Raw genomic sequence first — 23587 nt, forward strand, 5'->3', positions numbered from 1 at the left:
GCGGCGGGGAGATATTCTATCTCAGTGGAAGTAAGACTTCAGCTATTGGCCATGAGTACACAGATGGGTTTCAGCCATGTAGGGCCCTAGAGTAGTCCAGGGCTGACAGTGTGGGACCCAGGTCAGAGCCTTGGGCTAAAGGTATCATCTGGTACCAGTGAGTTTGGGGAGGGGAGATGACAGCAGGAGTACAGGTAGGTCCAGGGCTCCCCCAGGCCCACTGCATGCTGGGCTCAAGGAGAAGACAAATTCTAGATTCATCAGGTCCTGTTGGGTCTGAGCCTGGGTACTTCTGAGCATGCTGGGGGTGGGGTTTCATTACACAGGCTGGCAGGTCCTTCCCTCTACACTTCCCTCCTCAAATACTTGCTGCCTTCAAGCATTTTCTTATTTAATCCTCACAGGACCCTTTAACATCATTATTTATTTTGTATTTTAAAAAACACTGATATAGAACTGACCAGGTACCTGGCAGTGTTCTTAGCAATTTACAAATATCAAGGCATTTGATGTTCATAACAGCCCTGGGAGGTCAATAGGTACTCTTATCCTGTTTCACAGTTGAAAATGGAGGCACAGGGATTGAGGTTACATAGCTAGTAGGTAAATGATTGTTTGTATTTTACATGACACAGGGGCTTATTCATTCATTCATCAAGTGGTTGTCGATTGCTTCCCTTGGACAAGGCCCTGTGCTAGGCTGTAGTGTACAGCGCCAAATAAGGCAGGGCAAGTCCCAGCCTTTAAGATGCTCACAGTGTTGGGTCCTGAGTTCCATCCCACTAAGGCTTGTTGGTTGCAGGTGTTCTCCAGGGATGCTTCCTGCTAATCTGTCTAGAAATTCTTCATTTTTAAGCCACCTGAAGGGTAGCAATTATCATCCTTGAGCCCTCTCATCTGCTTCTCTGGCAAGTACTTGGCTTATCTCTACCCAACTGGCTCTAGTAGAATGAAAGCAGAACCCCATCCCTGGAATTGAGTGGCATACTTGGTTGCCAGCCCTATCTTCCAGCCTCTGTCCATACTGTCTTCTCCACCTGGAACGCCATCTCCAACAATTCATCTTTGCCAACCACTTGATAATAGCAACTCCCAGCACAGCTTCTTTGACTGCCCCCAGCCCCACTATGATAACACATTTAGTGAATGCTTATGGAGGACATCATCTCATTTAATTCTCACAACAATCCTATGAGAAAGATTTTGTCATGTCCATATTATATATAAGAAAACCTAAAGCTCCACAAAATCAAAGAACTTACCCCAAGGTCACCCAGCTAGTAAGTTACAGAGCTGAGATTTGAACTCATGTCTGTCTGACTCTAAAGACCAAGCCAGGTTTTTTCTTTTTTCCATTCTATTTTATTGCATTAGAAATTTATTTCCTTCACATATAGAGAGTATAAAACCTATCTTCACAATGAATTATGCCTCTCTGCTCTCATTTTTTTCACACAAAAATTGATGGCCACTTCCTGAAAAAAACTGAAATAAATCCAGAGGCCCACACCCTTAACCAGGGCTCTACACTGCCGTTACTTAAGCTTTTGTTTCTGGAATCCTTGGGTATTGAACATATATTCCACAATTATGCAGTTGCTTATGGTCTTCAGTTGTTTCATGTGTGAATTTCCTGTTTGCTCAGCTTGATTTTTATCCCCTGTGATGCACACAGTAAATGCATAATAAATGTTTGTTGAATGAATGGATTTTACATGTCTCTTGCTGAAATATACGCAGCTCTGTTTGATTCACTAGAGTGACATACCCGAACAAGAAATAATTTTTCTTAATGTGTCCCTTATAAATTGAACCCGACCATATTTGATTAATTTCACATCATGCATTTTTATTGCACCAATCACTCTGGTATCAGGTCATATTTATTTTAAAAACAGATTCACAAAGGGTGCAGGGCTGGAGTGACAGTGTAAATATGTTAATAATAAAAATAATACTAAAGATATTTTACTGGAAACTCTCGCATGCTAATGACGAGTAAGTGCATTCTACGGAAATATGTTTGATTTACAAGGCAATTAATTTCAAAAAGATTCAGATCCTATACCATACCTTGTATACTTAGATAATGAAAACTAAAAATGAATATGCAGGCCATAAAGTCAGAGGAACAAAAATCACCTTAAAGACCTTAAGCATTCTAGTTAGAACAATAGCCCAATCCCTGAAAATTGTGCCATTGTCGGATCAAACGCGTCCAGGTTAGGAAGCTCCTGGGTAGCCACGGTGATTTTGCACTGTGCAGAGCACGCGTGCACCCTGTACAGCCCTCACGATGCAAAACACCACATATTATCCAGTGACCGAAGAGCCCTGGCACCTTCAATCATGCAACGAAAGGCTTTGGGGGTTTCTTGTTCAGGAGGAAGCAAAGTCTTTCTTGTCAACTCGCACTGTGGGATGTGTGAGTGTTTCCCTAGTTAAGTATTTGGCCCAGTCTTAGGATCCAGCTAAAAAGGAAATGTATTCTCACACCCTATTCAAACTGCAAGAAATAAAAAATGTGCTTCATTTGGTATTTCATCACTCATCTCAGATGTTCTAAGAAAGCGTGCATTCTTATGCACACATTGGGGAAAGATGCCCATTTGTGTAATAGGATTTATAAAGCTGACTCTGCCCGCTTTGTATCCGAGAGGGAAAGAAGCAGATGCTACCGAGCGATCATGCACCACGGGGATCTTCACGTCAGTGCAAAATGGTTGCGATTTTCCCTCATTTACTGAGGACAGATCTGCCGTGATGCAGCAGACACCAGACTTGTGGCTAGAACTATTTGGCTCATTAAACAAATCTTATGTGTAACTTTGGTAACAGAAAAATAGAATAAAATAAAAGTTTAATTATAAAAGAAGGATATGCTGGCTTGAGATAGTGCATTTTCACATTTCTCTAACAGTAATGATTTCATCTTAAAAGGAATGTTATAGAGTAAATTATCACAATTTTCACTGAACACACACACACACACACAACAACAACAACAACAACCCAAAACAAATAGAAAGGGAGTAAACTGGGCCTTTAAAAAATCTCACAACCTAGTAGCCAAATTATATCCTGAGGACCAGAATCAGGGAGAAGAAAGTAATAGAAAATACAATATAAGAGCTTTTTTTATAAGACTTTTGGTCTTATTTTATTTTTAATCTCTGTGCACAATTACTTTGAGAAAAATAAAATTTTAATTTAGAAATAAAACAATACAGTAATCTACATTAAGTGAGAAAAATTGAAACAAAATAAAATATAGCATTGGAAAACTTGTTGATAAGGCTTAAATGTTTTGTGGTTTAGCATCAACCCCTTCCAGTTAGAAACCATCTTACTATCTGGGTATTCTTTTAAGGGTCTGAAAAAGGGTAGGGGGAAGATGACTATTCCTACTCAGGAAAGTCTGTTTATTTCCAGGGGATGTTTAATATGCAGTGATTAGCACAACTTCTGTTTAACCTTCTCTCCTACCTGATCTTCACAAGGTCTTCCTAAGAGACAGATAGGCGTATTGTAGTTGAGGTGACGCTTTCAGCACACCTGAGTTTAAATATCCGCTTTGCAGGTGATCTGGAACAATTTACTTCTCTAAGCCTCAGTTCTGCATCTCTGAAGTGGGTACAATTATAGTAGCTACTGCTTAGGGTCAGTGTTAGCATTAAAGGAGATGGTGCATGCAAAAAAAAAAAAAAAAAAGATTTAAGTATTACATAAATGTGAGGAGGAAATTCTAAGCCAAGTTTTAAATTCTTATTCTGTTTTTATAGCATGCTGTACGCAGCAAATCCAAACCACACTATTTTCTTGGTGATAATGAAGTTCTGATTCTTTATTCTCCTTCTCCTTTCCAGAGTGTCCTCTGCAGGCATTGTTTCCTTTTGTCCTCTAAGCAGTATGCTCCTTCCATGCTGCATTCTGGCTCCTGAAAGGTAATTTGCAATAGCCAGCACGAGCAATGTTTTACCCAGAACTGATAACGTGGAAAAATTCACACCCAATATGTTCATGCTTTTTTAGTTTTTAATGACTTGCCAGTTAAGAGAATCAACTTGCTTTTCTGTGATGTGGGCAGAGCATTAAACGGAATTGTCCTTAGGTTTGTCACAGCTGAGTTGTCTGACTCCCCCACTCCCATCCGCATCAGGAAGGAAGGGCAGGCCAGGCTGGGGTGAGTCCCATGTGGCTGTGGTGGGGCTCTGGCTAAGGCTAGGTTTTTTTAATGTGTGAGGATGGAGGGCAGTGGGAGCCTGGAAGAGCAGGTCTAAAAGAGGCTGACATTCTAGGCGGCTTGCTGGAAGGCAAGAGGGAAAAAGCAGAAGAGAAATTGCAAACAGGAAGAGCCTAAGCTTAGAGGGTTCAGATCCAGCTATGCCCTTACCAGCTGGGATTTGGGGCAGATTACTGCTCTACCCCAAACCTCAGCTTCCTCATCTGTAAAATGGGACTCATTAGAATACTTACCTCACAGGCAATTATAAGAATTCAGACATTATATTTAAACAGTAGTTCACTAAGGATTTATCATTCTCCAGACAGCTACATTTCTTTTTTTTTTTTTAGGTCTTTTAAAAAAATTAGTTATCTATTTTATACATATTAGTGTATATATGTCAATCCCAATCTCCCAATTCATGCCACCACCACCCTAGACCGCTACATTTCTGCTCAAACAGTACCAATCAGTGAGCCATGTCTGAGCAACTTACCTACTTCAAATTGTAACTCACCCCAGCCCTTCCTGTTTAATTTTTCTCCATAGCTCATACTACTCACTTATTTTAGGTATTACTTATATTTTCAATATTGTCATTCTCCCTCCATTAGAATGTAAGTTCCATGGGGGGAGGTTTTTGTCTGTTTTGTTCACTGATTCTATTCCTAGCACCTAGGCACGGTGCCTAACCAGGTGCTAAATAAATGTAGTTTGTTCCCCGACCAGAGATTGACCCTGTGCCCCCTGCAGTGGAGTCCTAATCACTGGACTGCCAGGGAATTCCCAATAAATGTAGCTGTTGAATCAGTAAGTGTTGGCCAACATTATTATTACCATTCCTGGGTCAGAAACTCTTGACAACCCCTTGAGCCAGGAAAGCAGGAGAAGGCAAATATAAAAAACTCTAGGTAGCCAATCATTTGTAAAAGTTTCACCGGGTTCTAGGTGAAGCTCTTATATTTGGTCCTTCACATCAATCATGTAAAAACATCCTGGATTCTGTAGAGCAAATGTTAAGGGGGAAGGACAGAAGCCATGACCAGGGGAGATCTAAGCTAGAGAAGGGAGCTTTCTGTGACTAACAAGGACAGAAGATTTCATTTTAAAAGTTTGTTTCTGTTTCTACCTATTTTGTGACTATGTAAGGAATACTGGGCTATGTTCTCTTTGAAATATTTTCCAAAAAATACAGCTTATTTTCCAAAAAGCCCAAGTCCTTGAGCATACCTCTGTACCCCTAATCCCTCCCTAGGAATAATCACTGCAGTAGTTTGTGGATGTCTCCAGGCCCCTGCCAAAGCATTTATAGAGTACATATGTATAGATGTATGTACACAAATATGTATTTTTTTAAATATAACATAAATGCTATCATACTCTATACATTACTTTTCAAATACCTTTTTTTAAAAAATAAATTTATTTATTTATTTGGCTGCATTGGGTCTTCATTGCTGTGCACAGGCCTTCTCTATTTGCGGCGACCGGGAACCACTCTTCGTTGCAGTGCACCGGCTTCTCATTGTGGTGGCTTCTCTTGTTGTGGAGCACGGGCTCTAGGCGTGCGGGCTTCAGTAGTTGTGGCACGTGGGCTCAGTAGTTGTGGCTCGCGGGATCTAGAGCACAGGCTCAGTAGTTGTGGCGCAGCCTAATTGCTGCACGGCATGTGGGATCTTCCCGGACCAGGGATCGAACCTGTGTCCATTGCATTGGCAGGCAGATTCTTAAACACTGAGCCACCAGGGAAGTCCCTCAGATACCTTTTAACATCCTGTAGTATTTTTTATATACCTTTGTGTAACTTCCTATAGATCTACATCAGCTTTTATTTATGTATTTATTTTTGGCTGCGTTGGGTCTTCGTTGCTGCGCGCGGGCTTTCTCTAGTTGCGGTGAGCGGGGGCTACTCTTCGTTGTGGGGCGTGGGTTTCTCATTGCAGTGGCTTCTCTTGTTGTGCAGCATGGGCTCTAGGCACGCGGGCTTCAGTAGTTGTGGCACATGGGCTCAGTACTTGTGGCTCGAGGGCTTTAGAGAGCAGGCTCAGTAGTTGTGGTGCACGGGCTTAGTTGCTCCATGGCATGTGGGATCTTCCTGGAGCAGGGCTTGAACCCGTGTCCCCTGCATTGGCAGGTGGATTCTTTTTTTTTTTTTTAATATAAATTTATTTATTTATTTATTTTTGGCTGCATTGGGTCTTCGTTGCTGCACTCGGGCTTTCTCTAGTTGCGGCGAGCAGGGGCCACTCTTCATTGCGTTGCATGGGCTCCTCATTGCAGTGGCTTCTCTTGTTGCCGGGCTCTAGCTCTAGGCGCGCGGGCTTCAGTAGTTGTGGCTCGCGAGCTCTAGAGCGCAGGCTCAGTAGTTGTGGCTCACGGGCTTAGTTGCTCCGCAGCATGTGGGATCTTCCCAGGCCAGGGCTTGAACCCGCGTCCCCTGCATTGGCAGATGGATTCTTAACCACTGCGTCACCAGGGAAGCCCATGGCAGGTGGATTCTTAACCACTGCGCCACCAGGGAAGTCCTACATCAGCTTTTAATGGTAGCAGGAGTTTTAAAGGTAATGATGAGCAATTAAAAAAATAATTTTAATAGAATTTATTTTCTAGAACCGTTTCAGATTTACAGAAAAATAGAGAACATAGTCCAGAGAGTTCCTATATGCCCTGCACCCAGTATCCCCTATAATGAACATCTTACATTACTTAGTACATTTGTTATAATTAGTGAACCAACTAAACTTCAGTTGAGTTTATTAGTAAATTGTTTAGTTTATTAATGAAAGTCCATAGTTTATTCAGATTTCTTTTTTTTTCAATATTTTATTTATTTATGTATTTATTTGCGTGTGCTGGGTCTTATTTGTGGCTCACGGGCTCCTTAGTTGCGGCTTGCAAGCTCCTTAGTTGTGGCATGCAAACTCTCAGTTGCAGCATGCATGTGGGATCTAGTTCCCTGACCAGAGATTGAACCCGGGCCCTCTGCATTGGGAGCTCAGAGTCTTAACCACTGCGCCACCAGGGAAGTCCCTGTTCAGATTTCTTTTACTTAACACTTTCTTCTGTCCCAGGATCCCACCCAGGGTAGCACATTACATTTGATAGTTGTGGTCTCCTTAGGCTCCTCTTGACTGGAACAGTTTCTCAGACCTTCTCTGGTTCTTTTTTTTTTTTTTTTTTTAATTTATTTATTTATTTATTTTTGGCTGTGTTGGGTCTTCGTTTCCGTGCAAGGGCTTTCTCTAGTGGCGGCAAGCGGGGCCACTCTTCATCGCGGTGCGCGGGCCTCTCACTATCGCGGCCTCTCTTGTTGCAGAGCACAGGCTCCAGACGCGCAGGCTCAGCAGTTGTGGCTCACGGGCCCAGTTGCTCCGCGGCATGTGGGATCTTCCCAGACCAGGGCTCGAACCCGTGTCCCCTGCATTGGTAGGCGGATTCTCAACCACTGAGCCACCAGGGAAGCCCCTTCTCTGGTTCTTGATGCCCTTAGCAGTCTGAGGAGTACTGGTCAAGTTTTTTGCAGGATGCCCCTCAACTGGGATTTATCTGGCATTTTCCTCATGATTAAACCGGTGTTTCCTCATGATTAGACGATAAAAGAAACCAAGTTCTCAGCACTAGGTATGCTCTTATGGTGAGCAAATTTATTTTTCCAGGAAAAATAAAGATGTCTATAGACTTTCTTTTTTATTCAAAATGAAAATTATTTAATTCAAAATCTCTATCACTGAGTCTGAAGGACAAATGTGTATTTCAAAAAAAAAATTTATGTTTTACTTTATTGGGAAAAGAACGTTAAAATATAAATAGCTTTGAGAGGCAGATTTTTCATCTTTTACAGCCTACATATATAGAACATTTTAGAATTCATGGAATGGCATCATGTGACCCTGCCAAGTAAATGTCATCACTTTCACTCTACGAATGAGGAAACTGAGGCTGAGAGAAGTGATGTGACTCTTTACCAGGGTCACACAGCTGAGCTGAAGTTAGGATTAGTTTATTCTATTTAAAGCAACATTTTTGTACTGAGATTTTGGCAAAGAACTGGGAAATACAAAGATGAATAATTTACAGCCCTACCCCCTTATTTCCTAGAACCTCTTTCTCCAGTATAATCTCCAGATTTTGCTGGGAATTGTACAGTCTCTTCAGTGTTTGGACAGAACAGTTTCTCCCAGGTGAAGCAGGTTCTGAGACTTCCCCTTGGACTACCATCAATACCCCTCATCATCAATACCCCCGTGATGTAAAATCAGAAATTAGTTCTTAGGCTATTTCATAAAGCCAGACAAGGGGCTCAGATTCAAGTACCACGGGGCCAGGCAGATCCTGCAAATGAGTGCAGCAAGCTACAGTCCAAGTGTCTTGATGGATGGTAGCTGATGCCTGGCCTGCATCACGGCCACCCCCCAGCAGGAGGGCAGCCACTACTCACCTGATTGTTGACAAGTAGGCTGTGGACCCAACGTTGCCACATCTTTTCAATTTTTCAAGGAAAGCAGAAAAGCCCTCAGTAGGCCAAGACAGTGGGGGCTGGTTTCAGCCTTCAGGCTACCTGTTTTTTTGTTTTGTTTTGTCTTTTTAATTCTGAGCTAGCATTTGTTCATGACTGTTGTAGGCACTGTTTTTGCTCAAAGTCATTTGGGTGACAGTATTCACACATTCAACAACTACTTCATTTTTTAAAAAATATTTATTTATTTATGTGTTTTATTTATTTATTTTGGCTGCACCAGGTCTTAGTTGCAGCACATGGGATCTTCATTGCGGCATGCGGACTTCTTAGTTGTGGCATGCATGCGGGATCTAGTTCCCTGACCAGGGATGGAACCCAGGCCCCCTGCGTTGGGAGTGCGGAGCCTTACCCACTGGACCACCAGGGAAGTCCCAACAACCACTTCATTTAATTTTCATTCAGGAAATACTGAGCACATATTACAATTTTTCTGGACCATCGATGCAGAGATAATTATTCTAACTAAGGTCACCCAACATGAGTGAAGGAGCATGTTAGCCTAGGACAGATTATCAAGGGCAATCCTCATCTACTGTAATACAAATTTATAATGAGCATCTACTATTTTGTTCCTCCTCTTCCAGCCATCAGGGATGCTATGATGACTGAAATATGTCTCTGCCTCAGGTTGCTTCTAGTTTAGTAAATCATCCCCTCATGAGGTAGGTGAGGTGGGAAGATGATGGAGTAACAGGAAGGATTTAAAAGAACACTCTTTGGGGACCCAGACATCTTCTTAGAGTGATTCCATCAAGATATCTTCTTTTGCTTTCCTGGCTTGTATAAATTCCAGCAGAGGTCACATGCACGTGTGGGAGCTTAATAAATGCTCTTTGAAAGTGACGATAATGAATTGTGATATGGAAAATCAGAAACCACTCTCTAGGAGTGTGGCTCAGGGTGTGGAATACTTTAGAAAGAGTCCCTGTGAGAAAAGGCTAAAAGAAGTGGGGTTACTAATACCGTATCATGGAGAAAAGAAGGTTAAGGAGAATTTAATAGCCATCTTCAAACATCTAAAGGGATATTGCTCATGTGTTTTAAAGATCAGTTCTTGTCTACTAAGGACAGGACATCAGGGAATTATCGTAAATGGGAGCAGGAGGGACTTAGATTAGATATCAGTGGGGGGAAAGAAAAAAAATCCAGCTGAAAGGATTGTGAGATGCTAGACAGCAACATGATTTAGAGAAATGACATGGTTGTTTTAGGAACAGCGGCTGCTGATTATTAGGGGAATTATAGAGCTTGGGGCCGCCAAGTCAGCCAGTTGCTAGTTGTATGATCTAGAGCCAGTGACTTCACCTTTTTGAGGCTCAGTTTCCTCATTTGTTAAATGGGCATAAGAACAATATCTATTTATTGGACTGTTGTGAGGATTCAATTAGATTGTCTATAAAGCCGTTAGGTATATCTGTGCCAGGTTCAGAACAAGGCTCAACCAATGATGGATGTCATTCATTGTTATTCATCTACTACGGTCCTGCCTGGAAAAAACAAAACAAACAAACAGTCCCCCCACTACAAAAAATACTACCCATAAACGTAAGCTCTCTTTCCAGAGGCATCAGACAAACAAATAATGGTTGGTATGGTGGGACTTACAATCTCATTGAAAACACCCGATGTACACACTCAGAAAGGGAAATAAATACAAGATTAAAATAACAGAGTCAATAGAGTGAAGTGGTTAAGAGCGTGGAGTCAGGAAAATATGTGAGCTCTTAGGACAGCGCCTGGCACCTAGGAATTGTTTGCCCTTGAAAGAGCAAAACCACAGTGCAAGCTAAGGTCAATTTTGAAGTGAAAGTTTGAAAAAAACACCTATAGGGTTCTCAGGTGGGAGAAATTGCTCCAGATCAGTGTGGGCCAAACAAACAGGTGGATAAGACTGGAATGCACTAATCTGTAAATGTACTTGATCAGGAGGATCTTGGTTGTTTTAAACAATGATCAATTATTCACTATTTGGACATCCTAACCTTTTATTCTTAAAACATTTGCAGGCACTACTTTGAAGAGTCTACTTGTCAACTTTCAAAGAAAAACAGTTGTTTGTTTCTGATATTTTGAATACACCCAAGAAACAGTCCTTTACATTGTGATTGTATTCTATAAACTTTACTTCATAGCAATGATAACTCTGCAGCAAATTTACTTCTAATATTTATTGAAATATTTTTAGCTGCAAAAACATTTTATGTTCACTATTATTTATTAATGCCCTGTTTTAAAATATTACGCATAAAATTTATTCCAGTGCACATTAGTAAATAAATTATGCTTGTAATTTCTAATGCATTTTTAATTATAAATTTATCCACGTCTACCTTTATTTATGATAGTGGTGTCTCAGTGTTGAACATACTGTATATTAATGGAGACACTGTTAATTATGCATTCTTAGAAGTTGCATTCGACAAAGCACACGAGTCTTTTTTTTACATCCTAAGTCCTGTTAACATCAATTAATTTAGGAGCTGGAACTCACAGGACTAGCTAACCTTTAAAGCAAGAAAAGGTACTATTAGAAGCTGGTTATAGAGCCTGGATGTAGGGAGGGACTACATTTATACATAAATGTAGCCAGAGAGATACTAAAATACCAGCCAGATATTTCATTTTCACCCCAAGTACCTAAAAAAGGATACCAGAAATAATATTCAGCACAAAAAGACAATAGAACAAAGCTCAGGGAATCTCTGCAAGCCCCCAGAACTGATCTATACTTAAATAGTATCTGCAGAGTGTTATATTTAAGATTTTCTGGTTGGTTAATTTTGTGCTTCCCTTCCACCCACCAAACTCACCTTATTATGAGCAATACATTAGCTTTAAAAAATTCTTCACATTGAAATGTTATTTTAATTTGAAAAAATACTATATTGCTCTGAAATTGTCCATTTCTTGGAGGCTTCTTTCAAAGAGTTTGAATGGATTTTTGACACCTAAGTTACTGTTGTCTTGAAATTGCTTTGTACCATAGGAGCAAAAATGCCTGTTTTCCCTATGGGAGGAAAAACATATTTCAAAAGGAGAGGAAACTAAAATTAGGAAAATAGAAGGGAAAAATAATCACACATATAAAATATTAAGAACACACATTTGCAGAGAAACTAGAAGGTGTCTCCCTTTTCCCATAGCTCTGGCAGGACTTGAAAGAAAGTTCCTCTCATCTTATTATGTTCACTCTCAGCTTGTTGTCATAGATTTGGAAAAGTGGATTTTTCCACATGCGAATTCTGCTTAACAATGTAAGATTTCCAGTTGTTTCATTTCATGTGCATGTTTTGAGTACCTTTTCATTTAACATGCATTTTACCAAGTGTTTATGGTGTTTTAAGCTTTAAGTATATTAAAAAAAAAAAAAAGAGCGAGAGAGAGAGAAAGAAATGTTCCTTTGCTCATGGCCTGTCAGAGAGACAGATGTGTATTGAAAGAATAACAGAAAATGTGATAAATGTTAACACAGAGAATGAAGCTCTTCATGTGGTCTGTTAGGGAGAAGTGATCTTGGAAAACTTCCTAGAGGAGGGGAAGCAGTATGTGAATTTGGTTTTCAAGAATGAATAGAATATACCTGGGAGACTTCCCTGGTGGCGCAGTGGTTAAGAATCCACCTGCCAATGCAGGGGACACGGGTTCGATCCCTGGTCCGGGAAGATCCCACATGCCGCAGAGCAACTAAGCCCGTGCACCACAACTACTGAGCCTGCGCTCTAGAGCCCTCGAGCCAAAACTACTGAGCCCGCGTGCCACAACTACTGAAGCCCGCCCGCCTAGAGCCCGTGCTCTGCAACAAGAGAAGCCACCGCAGCGAGAAGCCCGCGCACCGCAACAAAGAGTAGCCCCCACTCGCCGCAACTAGAGAAAGCCCGCGTGCAGCAACGAAGACCCAATGCAGCCAAAATAAATAAATAATAAAATAAAAATAAAAAGTCTAGCACAGCAGCAGTGGTATTGGTAAAAAAGAAAAAGAAAAAAAAAGAATATAGTTAGGAATTCCCTGGCGTTCCAGTGGTTAGGATTCGCGTTTTTCACTGCCAGGGCCTGGATTTGATCCCTGGTTGGGGAATAAGATCCCACAAGCTGCGTGGTGCAGCCAAAAAAAAAAAGAAAAAGAAAATATATACACTTAATGGTTAGAATGATTAAAATGGCGCATATATTTAATAAAAACATTTTTCTAAAAGCACATTGGGATTTATCCTTTAAGAATCCCACCACTCTGTTATGTAGAAACCCAAAATAGCCACTATAGAGGCCACAAGGAGAAAAACCAAGGTGCCCTGACCAACACCTCTAGCCATCTGAGACCTTCCAGCCATTCTAACTGCCATCTGACTGAAAGCGCACGAGGGAGCCAAGAACACTGGCAGAAGAACCACCCATCAAGCCACAGAATCTTGACAAATAATAAATGGTTGTTGTTTTAAGCCACTTACAAAAAAAGAGAGAGAGAAAGAGAGTAGGAGTTTACTGAGTGGAGAGAGAAAGGCCAACTGAGGCTTGAGCAGGAATTACACCAGCAATTGCATTTGAGGAAAGCAAATGTATAAGGGGTCTTGATTCTTGCTGCCTGTCTCAGTGCAGCAGGCAATAGGAGCTGGTGTTTACAGAACACTCCCTGTGTGCCAGGCACTGTTCCAAGCGCTCTCCATGCATTATTACCTCAGTGGATGTTCACAATAACCTAGATGAGGAGACAGATACACAGAAGGCAAATCATTTGTTGAAGGTCACACAGCTAGTAGGTGTCTTTTTCTTCTTTAATTTTATTTTTGGCTGCGTTGGGTCTTCTTTGCTGCGTGCTGGCTTTCTCCAGTTCCGGCGAGTGGGGGCTACTCTTCGTTGCAGTGTGCGGGCTTCTCATTGCAGTGGCTTCTCTTGTTGCGGAGCACGGGCTCTAGGCGCGCGGGCTTCAGTAGTTGTGGCATGCGGGTTCAGTAGTTGTGGCGCATGGGCTTAGTTGCTCCACAGCATGTGGGATCTTCCCGGACCAGGGATTGAACCTGTGTCCCCTGCACTGGCAGGTGGATTCTTAACCACTGTGCCACCAGGGAAGTTCCTAGTAGGTGTCTTTGAACTTCTGTCCATTGCCCCCATTCTAGTCCTGGGGACCAGAAGAAAAGGAACCCCTGTCTCTTACCATGGCCTCCTTTCCAAGTTGGAGCTGAAGTATGGAAAACCTGATTGTCACAGGTATGCTGAGGTACTGGTCCCTGTGCCCTCATGTCTACCAAAGTCCCCAACCAGTCCCTGGCCCAGCACCATCAGTATGTTGTAAAAATATAATTTTTCTGAGTGTGTCAGTTGTCAGGGTCCTAGTCCTATGCACCCCTAGGTCAAGAGATAGGTCAATGTAAGCTCTGCTTTTTAAAGCCACTTCCACTCTCTGATACAATTCCCACTCCTTGGAGGCTAAGCCATGCAGTTGGCCTGTCATCACTTCTCCTCATCTAACTACCTTCCTCAGTTGTAGACTGGCTTGGGAAGCACCCCTGTTTTCCTTTCCACCTCATGTCCCTCCCTCATCCTGAGAGCTTTTGAGGCCACATGGCATCTCAGTTCCTTGACTGTCTCATCTTCAAAAACTTTTTCCTCCTTTGCACTTCAGCCAGGACCCCACTCTTGGATGGCTCTTCATCTGAGGTTATTCAAGGCGCCCATCTCTTAGGATACTCTCCATCTTTCTGCCTGGTACCATCAGTGACTTCCATTACACCTGTTTGGGGACCTTCAGGCCAATGACATGAGCCTTTCCAGAATTCTCTTACTTACGTCTTGAGCATCCATTCTGTGCCTTTTGTTTTAAGTACTCTTAAAAGCTGAGATCTTAAACTCCTTGACCCCATCACACCTGTCTGGCAAACTGTCTTCCTGGGATTAACCCAATGGCTCATTTTTTTTGTGTGCCTGTATCTTAACTGTTCAAACTAACTACAGAAAAACCAAACAACCATCATATTAGTATCACGATAAATTCAGAGTCTCCATTCTCAATGGGGCCCTCAGTGTTCCTGAAATCTTACCATATTTCCCTGCACTCCAACTTACTGCAGTGACTATTTCAAATTCATAGTCAGACTTTACTGTAAGCTTCTTTAGGGTAGAGTCCTTATCTGGCTTTTTCACCACTAAATCTCCAGTGCCTAGGATAGGCTTAATACATAGGTACTCAATAAGTATCTGTTTACTGACTGACGTGTAGTAATAGCGGTAAGCATTTAATGCAAATATTAGTAAATGTTAGCTACATGCCAGGCTCTATTCTATTTGAGCTATATGTATTAGCTCATTTAATCCCCACAAACCCCCCAGTGAGGTTAATTAGAACTTTTGTCATGCCCATTTTATAGATAAGGAAATTTAGAGAGGCAACTTAGAGAGATGAAGTGATAAAAACTGTAAGTGGTAGAGTGGGTATTTACTCCTTAGAACCTGAAGAGAGAAAGCTTGGTGGGTCCAGTTGAGTTTTTTACAATCAGGCAACTGTGCTTCAGACTGGAGGTCAAGAGACAAGTGAAAATGAAGATTCATATTTAGGAGGGGACAGATAAACTGGTGACCTCAGAAAACAGAATATCCAACCTTGTTCACACCCTTGCTTTGGCAGAGCACCTCCAACAAGCCCCTGATGAAACTAGGGTGGTGTGTGTGCAGAAAGCACATTTGGGTGGTAAGGTGCATTTCTTTTTCTCCATGTGAGCTAAGACATCAATCATATATTTGAATACAAGGGGGTGGATCCATGGTATATTTGTAGGTGACTTTAATATTGGGTAAGATCCCCCCCGGGCTGAAATTCAGCCTTGATTTTTTTTTCTTTCTTTTGCTAAGGTGCATTTTTAAAAAATTAATTAATTAATTAATTAATTAGTTTATTTATTTATGGCTGTGTTGGGTCTTCGTTTCTGTGCGAGGGCTTTCTCCAGTTGCGGCAAGCGGGGGCCACTCTTCATCGCGGTGTGCGGGCCTCTCATTATCGCGGCCTCTCTTGCTGCGGAGCACAGGCTCCAGACGCGCAGGCTCAGCAATTGCGGCTCAGGGACCTAGTTGCTCCGCGGCATGTGGGATCTTCCCAGACCAGGGCTCGAACCCGTGTTCCCTGCCTTGGCAGGCAGATTCTCAACCACTGCGCCACCAGGGAAGCCCCTAAGGTGCATTTTTAAGAGGGACATTCCAGACTACCTTTCAGGTAGGAGAGGTATCTTATTATTGCACTGCTCGAGTCCATCTTTCCCCTTCACACTAGTTTCTCCCACTGATTCCCTGAGAGAGGGAGAGAGATCACCAACAATGAGCTCCTGTTTGCGGCGGGTCCACATATCTCATGGGAACCTCCCTGCAGTTCTTGGAAGATAATTATCTCCATTTTACAGATAAGAATGACTAACATTTACTAAGTTTATTAAGTGTCTGGCACTGTGCTGAGTGTTTTTAGAGCATCATCCCATTCGATTCTCACAGCAATACTTAAAATTGGAACCACTGTATGGATGGGTCAGAGACGGGAGGTGTCTTGCCCTAGGATACACAGCAGGTTAGAGTTGGCATTTAAACCCAGGTCTTCCTCATCACTCATTTCTGGAGGAACCAAGGGCTTTTCTCCGTGGAAGCAGGGAGAGAGGAGGAAATTCGAAAGAGAAGGCTGACGCTGGTTTCTACACAACCCAAATGCGGAGCTCAATGTATATTGCCAGACTCCCAGCTCATCTCCCACCCAGGCCTTGGCCGGAGGCGGGGAAGTGGTGCGCACGCGCACGGCCTCCCGTTCGGCCCCCGCCCCCCTTGAGGGCTTCCCTCCTTGCTCTTGGCTCTGGGGCTTGCGCGCTACGTCCCCAGCCAAGGGCTTCTTCCCGGTCGGGGACTTCCGGTGCGCGGAGTGCGGTTCCGGGTCGTGGCGCGGCTCGGGGCAACCGGGCTGCTGCTCAGCTGGCGAGCGGCGGCGAACGGCTGGGGCATGAAGGCGAGCCCGGAAAGCGGCTGCTGAGCCGGCCGGGAGGAGCGCCAGTCCCCGAGGATTCCGAGAGTGCGGAGCTCGGGCAGGGGCCGGGAGGCGCGGGGGAGCCGAGCCCTCCCCTCAGGAACGAGTCCCAGGGCCGACCCGGCCCGTAGTGTGGCAGCAGCTTCAGGTAAAGGTTGCCCCAGCCTCTAGCTCCTTCGCTCGCTACCTCCGCCAGCCCACCCGAGGAGCCTGGCGGCCCTCCTCACTCCCCCGCGCTCGGCGCTGCCCAGCGGGCAGCCTATCTGGCCCTTACTCTGGTCTCCCGTGAGCATCCGTTTTCTGGCCCTTTCGTGGAGGCTGCTATGAGCCTGACAGCTGGGTGTGTGATTTGGGGGAGTAGAAACTAGTGGACCTGGTAGTATTGGGGTTTGGGCAGGGTACTGTTGACTCTGGCAGTTTCTGGCTGTACCCTCGGCAACATCTAGATATCTTAATCTTCATAACGTGAAAATCAAGTTTTTAAAGCATTGCCTGTGCAGTCCCTGTTTCCCAGCTCCCCTTAGCTCCATTGCCCCAAAGGGGTAAACAGCCTCGCAGAACTGTTTTTTTCTAGCCAGAGTGCTGCTGGAACTTTGATTCAGCTTTTTGTTTATGGGAGTGGCATGGAGTCTTCTAGATCTGTTTAAGGCTGGGGAAAAAAAAATCATTGTAGTTTAAGCAAGAGCATTACTTTAACCGGAGACCCAAAAGTTGACTCAGAGATTGGCTCAATTTTCATTCTGAATGAAGTGATTTTTGAAGCCTATCCCAATACCTGGCACTGTGCAAAAGCATCATGTTATAAACCAAAACCAGCAAAGTTCAAAACTTCCCCATGCGTGAACAGTCAAATGGAGACAGGTGTTTACAGACATCGGTTAAAGCAAAGTCAACGTTCTCATTCTATCAATATTTTGACAAGCAGAAGGGGTGGATTCCTAATTTAAAACAGCAGAAAAGAAGGCACCATGTTTTATTCTTCATATTCTGTGAGCTCACACAGGATGCTCAGTAAACGCTGAAAGAGTTGTTGATGAAGTATTGATATTTGTTTTATCTTTTTCAGTTTACACATTTGCAAGCTTGCTGGGGCCTGTGAGGCATGCTGGCGGCCCCTTTCCCATTCAGCTTTGTGTTCATACCTTCCTTCATCTACGGTGATGCCTGAGTGTACTCACATTCCTCTACACCTCCTGGCTCCTGGCTAACTTTCCAGCTATGCTTCGAAAAGCCCCCTACCCTGATGCTTTGCTCTGGCTAAGTAGGACCTAGATGCCTTTGTTGTTTCCTTTGTTCGTTGTTTTTTTGTAGGACTTTCTCTCTGCCTAGATTTCTCCTTTTCTGTTTCCACCTATTGAGGTGTTACCACGGCCCAGCTGAAATTGGCCTTCCCTCAACCAGTTCAGGGCAACCTCAGCTGGAAATGATTTCTTTTCTAGAATCCTATAAACACTCATTATTATATCTACAATTATTTCACTTACCAAACATATACTGAGTATGGATATATACCAGGTACCATGCTAGACAATGTAGAGATAAATAAGACTCAGTTCTTGCCTGCTCAATTTAGTGAGTGAGATAAGGAAATAATTCTAACACAGAATGGTATGTACACTGCGGGAGAGTTCTTTCTGTGATCCAGTGGTAGCACAGAAGAGGGGGCGTTATTCACTTTATTTTTTTTTTAATAAATTTATTTAATTTATTTATTTGTGACTGCATTGGGTCCTCATTGCTGTTCACAGGCTTTCTCTAGTTGTGGTGAGCTGGGGCTACTCTTCGTTGCAGTTCACGGGCTTCTCACTGCAGTGACTTCTCGTTGTGGAGCACAGGCTCTAGGCGCGCGGGCTTCAGTAGTTGCGGCACGCGGGCTCAGTAGCTGTGGCTTGCGGGCCCTAGAGCGCAGGCTCAGTAGTTGTGGCGCACGGGCTAAGTTGCTCCGCAGCATGTGGGATCTTCCCGGAACAGGGCTCAAACCCGTGTCCCCTGCATTGGCAGGCGGATTCTTAACCACTGAGCCATCAGGGAAGTCCCCGTTATTCACTTTTTTTTTTTTTTTTTTTTTTCTGTTATTCACTTTTGAGGAGTGTGCTATGTCCAGGTAATGTTTCGTAATGTGGGGTTAACTAAGCTTTGTTATTTACTATACTGGAGATTATATTAGGTTTCTCTTGTTTAATCATTTTAACCTCAATTCACAGATTAGGAAGTCTCAGGATAAATTACACATCTGGTATGAGACAGAGCCAGGATTCAAACCCAGGTCTGTCTTATGCCTACATCTGTGCCTTTTCCATTATGTGTTTTTCTTTTCTCACATCATAGCTCTCTATATGCAAATACATATTGAAACAGCTATACAAGAGAAAAAACATCAATGTCAATGTGAATGTCAGATAGTCCTTTAAATGTAGAGAAGACCTTAACCTTCCAAGGCAAGGTAGTAGGTGGGTCAGCTCAACGTTGAATGAGTGGACCAGACATTCTGTAGAGAACAGCTGTGGATGCTGGCTTCAATTCTTGGTCCTTCCTCTTACTAGATATGTGACCTTTGGCAAGTTTCTTAATTCTAAGTATTATTTCCTTCAAGTATAGTTTGGGATGGGGGATGATAGAGACTTAATGAAGTGCAAGCTAATGTGGGCAAAGGGCCTGATTCGTGGCAAGGTTCCCCTGAAAATAGCTGTAAGATGCAAAGATGCAACGCCTGTGGCATGGTTTTAGAGTAGTGAGTAGACCAGCCTGAATAAATCAAACCATTGCTTCTTTCAGTGGGAATACTGGGAAGTAAAGTTGGAGGGTCAGGAGGGGGTCAGAGTCAGGGCTTGTGTGTTGGGCAAGAGAGGTCACTTCCAGTTTCTGCTCATAACCTTTCCTGTTAATAAATACCTTGAAGATCTATGATTCATTCAGCTGTGCCAGGGAAAATGTTAGACCCAGGGATACAAAAAGGAGTATAACCAGGTCCCCACCCTGAGGTTGTTGACACTCCCATGGGGCAGACATGTTTGTGCAGGTGAACCATTGTAAAGCATAGTAGGTACTAAGATAGCAGTCCCCACAGGGTACTGTGGAGCACAAAGGAGGAAACACTGATAACGGTAGCTAATGAGCACTTACTGTGTGCCAGCATTGTGTTAAATGCATTCTCTCATTCATTTCTCTACAGGATGGTGTTATTAGCATTCTGATTTTACAGATGAGGAAACTAGAGCACAGAGGTTAAATGAATTCCTTTAGTTTATGCAGTTGTTGGAGCTGAGAGTAGAGGGGACTATCTGCCAGACTTTGGTAACTCCACTCTTTGGTACTATATGTTTTGTCTTTGTGATGTGGGTGGCTTCAGAGAGGAGCTAGCCCTTGAGCCCTAGCTTCAACGTGCCCATCACCATGCTGGGCAGAGGAATGAACATGGCTTCTGCACTCAAGGAACTCATCACCTCAAATGTCCCGTTAAATATATATACTTAAGTGGGGTGTTTGTTTTGCTTGTTGACTCATAACTGAAGACTTTAGAAATTATTGCAGTTCAGTAGATTATATGTGCTTCAGCTGAGAGAATTTGCTGTAAATCTGTTATTTTGATATGTAGGCCTTATTGTTAAGGACTCAGCAATAGATGCCAAATTATTATGACAAAGAATTCTGTCACATTACATTTTTTCTCCCATGGGAGGTACCCTGACCTTGTGTTTTCTGTGAGTTTGAAGTTTTTGACTCAAAAGTTAGCACATTTCAGCTTGTGTTAAAGTAATTGAGTGCTTATAGTCATCGTTAAATGTTTCTGTATACCTTATTTCCTTCAATCTTTATGATTCTGTGAGCTAGGGTATTACCAATTTAACACGAGTAGCCTAAGGCTTAGTGGTTAAGTGTGTTACCCAAGAGTCATACAGCTAGTGAGTTGATAATGCAAAAAAAAAAAAAAAGTTGGCCAAAAGAGTAAACAAATATTTATTAATTTAGTTCTCTTTTGAACTCTGCCTCAGGAGTCTCCAACTCAAATGCCCATGATGTAATATAAAGAGTAGGACAGACCTTGTGAACTGGAGGGCCCGTGACCAGTCAGTCTGGAGGCAGCAGTCACTCCTCAGCTCCAGTTGCTTGTCGCCGTGTGAGGAAGTGGACCCAGTGTCTCTAGATCTTCCGATTGTTTTCAAGAGATGCTGGAAATCTGGATTTTAATGTATTTATTTTTAAAAACTGCCCTTAAAAAAATTATCATGTAGACCAAAACACATTTGTGGGCTGTGTACAGTCTCAGGCTGCCTGATTGTGAACTCTGACCTACCTGCTCGCTGAAATTTTGATACCCACTGTTCAAAGCAGGAGGTACAACGCCTGTTGTGATTATTGATCAGAAATCTGGTAAATTGCTAGAGTGAGGGGGTGTTGTATTTGACTCATACTGATATCTTTGGGGAAGTGGCAGGGTAAATGCTTTTATTGTATGATCAGGCTAAATTTCTGGAGGGATGGGGTTTGGATGAGGTGATGATGACCTTGTAATACTTTTGTGCCCTTAGCACTTTAAATGCTGCCAGATCTCTTGTCTCCTTTGGTACTCTCTACAGTACATGAAGTGAACGAGGGGGGTTATCATAACCTCTTGAGATGAAGAAATTGGTGCCCAGTGAATTACAGTTTAGTAGAAAGTGCACGAGACTGAGAGGGACTTGAATTCTGAATGCAGGTATGCCACTAACAGCCTTTTGGTTTTGGTCAAGTCACTTACAGATCTTTGTATCTTTTTCCCATCTGGATGATAATGAGGGAGCACAATTGAAGTCTTGGTGAGGTCTTTTCAGGATGCCAAGCTTTCTGATTCTAATTGACATGCTTAAAGCTGCACAACTGATTACTGGCAGACTCCAGTGGAGAACAGTTCAGATCTAAAATGCTGCTTCTCTCTTGATGGCAGGTAGGGAGCCACTGTTCAGCTCTTCCCTCTGTTCTTTGTTTATTACTTCTGGGAAAGGACCTCCCCAGATGCATACAGTGCTTTGTTGACTCTATATACACAAGATTGGAAGGAGGCAGAGAGACACCCAGCCTAGTGAGAGAAATATGGTCAGGGAGCTTCCAGCCCAAGAATTTAATTTATTTTTATTTTAATACCCAGCTTCCACAAGGTGAAAATTGAAGAAATATTGGTGTTCTAGATACTTGTTTTCATTCATACGCTATCATATAAGGAAATAACATAGAATATAAAAAATGAAGAAAATAAATCCTGAGCAGTCATTCACAATTTATTAACTCTAGTTGGCAGCAGTCTAGGTATATTGAAGAAATAGATTTAATATAGGAAAAAAAATTTGGACCCAAGGAAGAAAACAGTTTTAAATAATGAAAGTGAGAAAAATGGGAGAAGCCACTTAACAAAACTTAAATTCTGGAAATAGCAAGAAGGTATTAGAATAACTAGTGGAATTAAATTATGGTAATCGCTTGTGAAATAAATTGAATATTATGTCACATTTACCCCTAAATACATGCAGTGTTAGAGTCATACTTGAGTATACTTTTATGAATATGCTTTTATTATTGATGCTGTCAAAATGGACCAAATGTGTAAAACTTCAAAAAAAGTAACATTTTTTAGTTCCCTATGGACTCATTTTAAGGTACTGTATTATAAATAAATACTGTTTCAGCAGAGAAATAGGCAGAAAATTGTTTGAAGGAATGGTTTTCTTTTTAAAACAAGTAAATTTTTAATCTGTACTTTAGTTGCTGACATATAGGAGACTAACAAAGAAGAACTGAGGTGCAGACCTTGAAGCAGTGTGAGGTGGGGCTTTGGAGTCACACCCACCTGGATCTGAATATTGGCTCTGTCGGTTATTAACCGCGTGACCCAGACAATGCAAAATGAGGACAGTACTGCCGGTCTCATATACTTGTGAGGATTAAATGAAACAGTTTATGTAGGTACCTAGTACCATGATGCTTTTGGAGGGATGTAGGTACCAGCATTCAGGGGCACAAGCCATTCAGATGTTAGTATAATGTAACAAGAAATGATTTTATGGAGTGGTTGTAAAGGAATGAGACTTGTTTTCATGCCTGGATCATGAAATTAGTCTTGTTAATTTCTAGTTGTGCTTTGTGAATTGGTGTACCTGTCAACTGCACTGTTGAGAAAAGGGTTTCAGTATGCTATTTTTAGGCTGTTAAATGAATTGATCTGTTAAATAACAATAAACACTTTCAGTTGTTTATATGACCTTTTTGTGTGCCCATGAGTACCTTTTGAAGTTGTTAGAACTAGGACTATATTATGTTCTCCTCATCCCCATCTTATAAATGCTGAAACTGAAGCTTAGAGAAGTAAAGTGATTAAAGGTAGAGAGCTAGTGATAATGGCAAAGCTGGGATTTGAACCTTTGGTTTTTTTACTCTAAATACCACAGTGCTTTTGTCGCTATTCCATGCTGCTCTAGATTTGGTTATTGGAACTGGCCCTTGTTTTGGGAGGATCATCAACTGTGGCCCTTCTTACTCATTTTAAACTTAATGCCTGTAGGGGACTTCCCTGGTGGCGCAGTGGATAAGATTCCGTGCTCCCAGTGCAGGGGGCCGGGGTTCGATCCCTGCTCAGGGAACTAGATCCCACATGCATGCCGCAACTAAGAGTTCGCACGCCGTAACTAAGGAGCCCACCTGCTGCAACTAAGGAGCTGGCAAGCTGCAACTAAGGAGCCTGCCTGCCGCAACTAAGACCCAGCGCAACCAAAATAAATTAAAAAAAAAAAACAAAACAAAAACTTAATGCCTGTAGAAAGTTGTTATTTATTATGTTGTGAGAGTGTTTGGTTACAGGTATACTCTTATGATTTGAAGTTTAATG

The 23587-nt window shown here is 42.5% G+C and overlaps 1 protein-coding gene across 2 annotated transcripts in view; it reads left to right on the forward strand.

Moving 5' to 3' along the window:
• Positions 1–16861: 16861 nt before the first annotated feature.
• Positions 16862–23587, forward strand: part of MAPKAP1 (MAPK associated protein 1) — a 238225-nt gene continuing 231499 nt past the window's right edge. For both annotated transcript variants that reach the window (XM_061199926.1, XM_061199927.1), the window contains exon 1: positions 16862–16879. The gene's annotated coding sequence lies outside the window, so the exon portion shown is untranslated. The remainder of the gene's footprint in view (positions 16880–23587) is intronic.

This window comes from Eubalaena glacialis, chromosome 9 (assembly GCF_028564815.1).
Source record: "Eubalaena glacialis isolate mEubGla1 chromosome 9, mEubGla1.1.hap2.+ XY, whole genome shotgun sequence".
Classification (NCBI taxonomy): Eukaryota; Metazoa; Chordata; class Mammalia; order Artiodactyla; family Balaenidae; genus Eubalaena; species Eubalaena glacialis.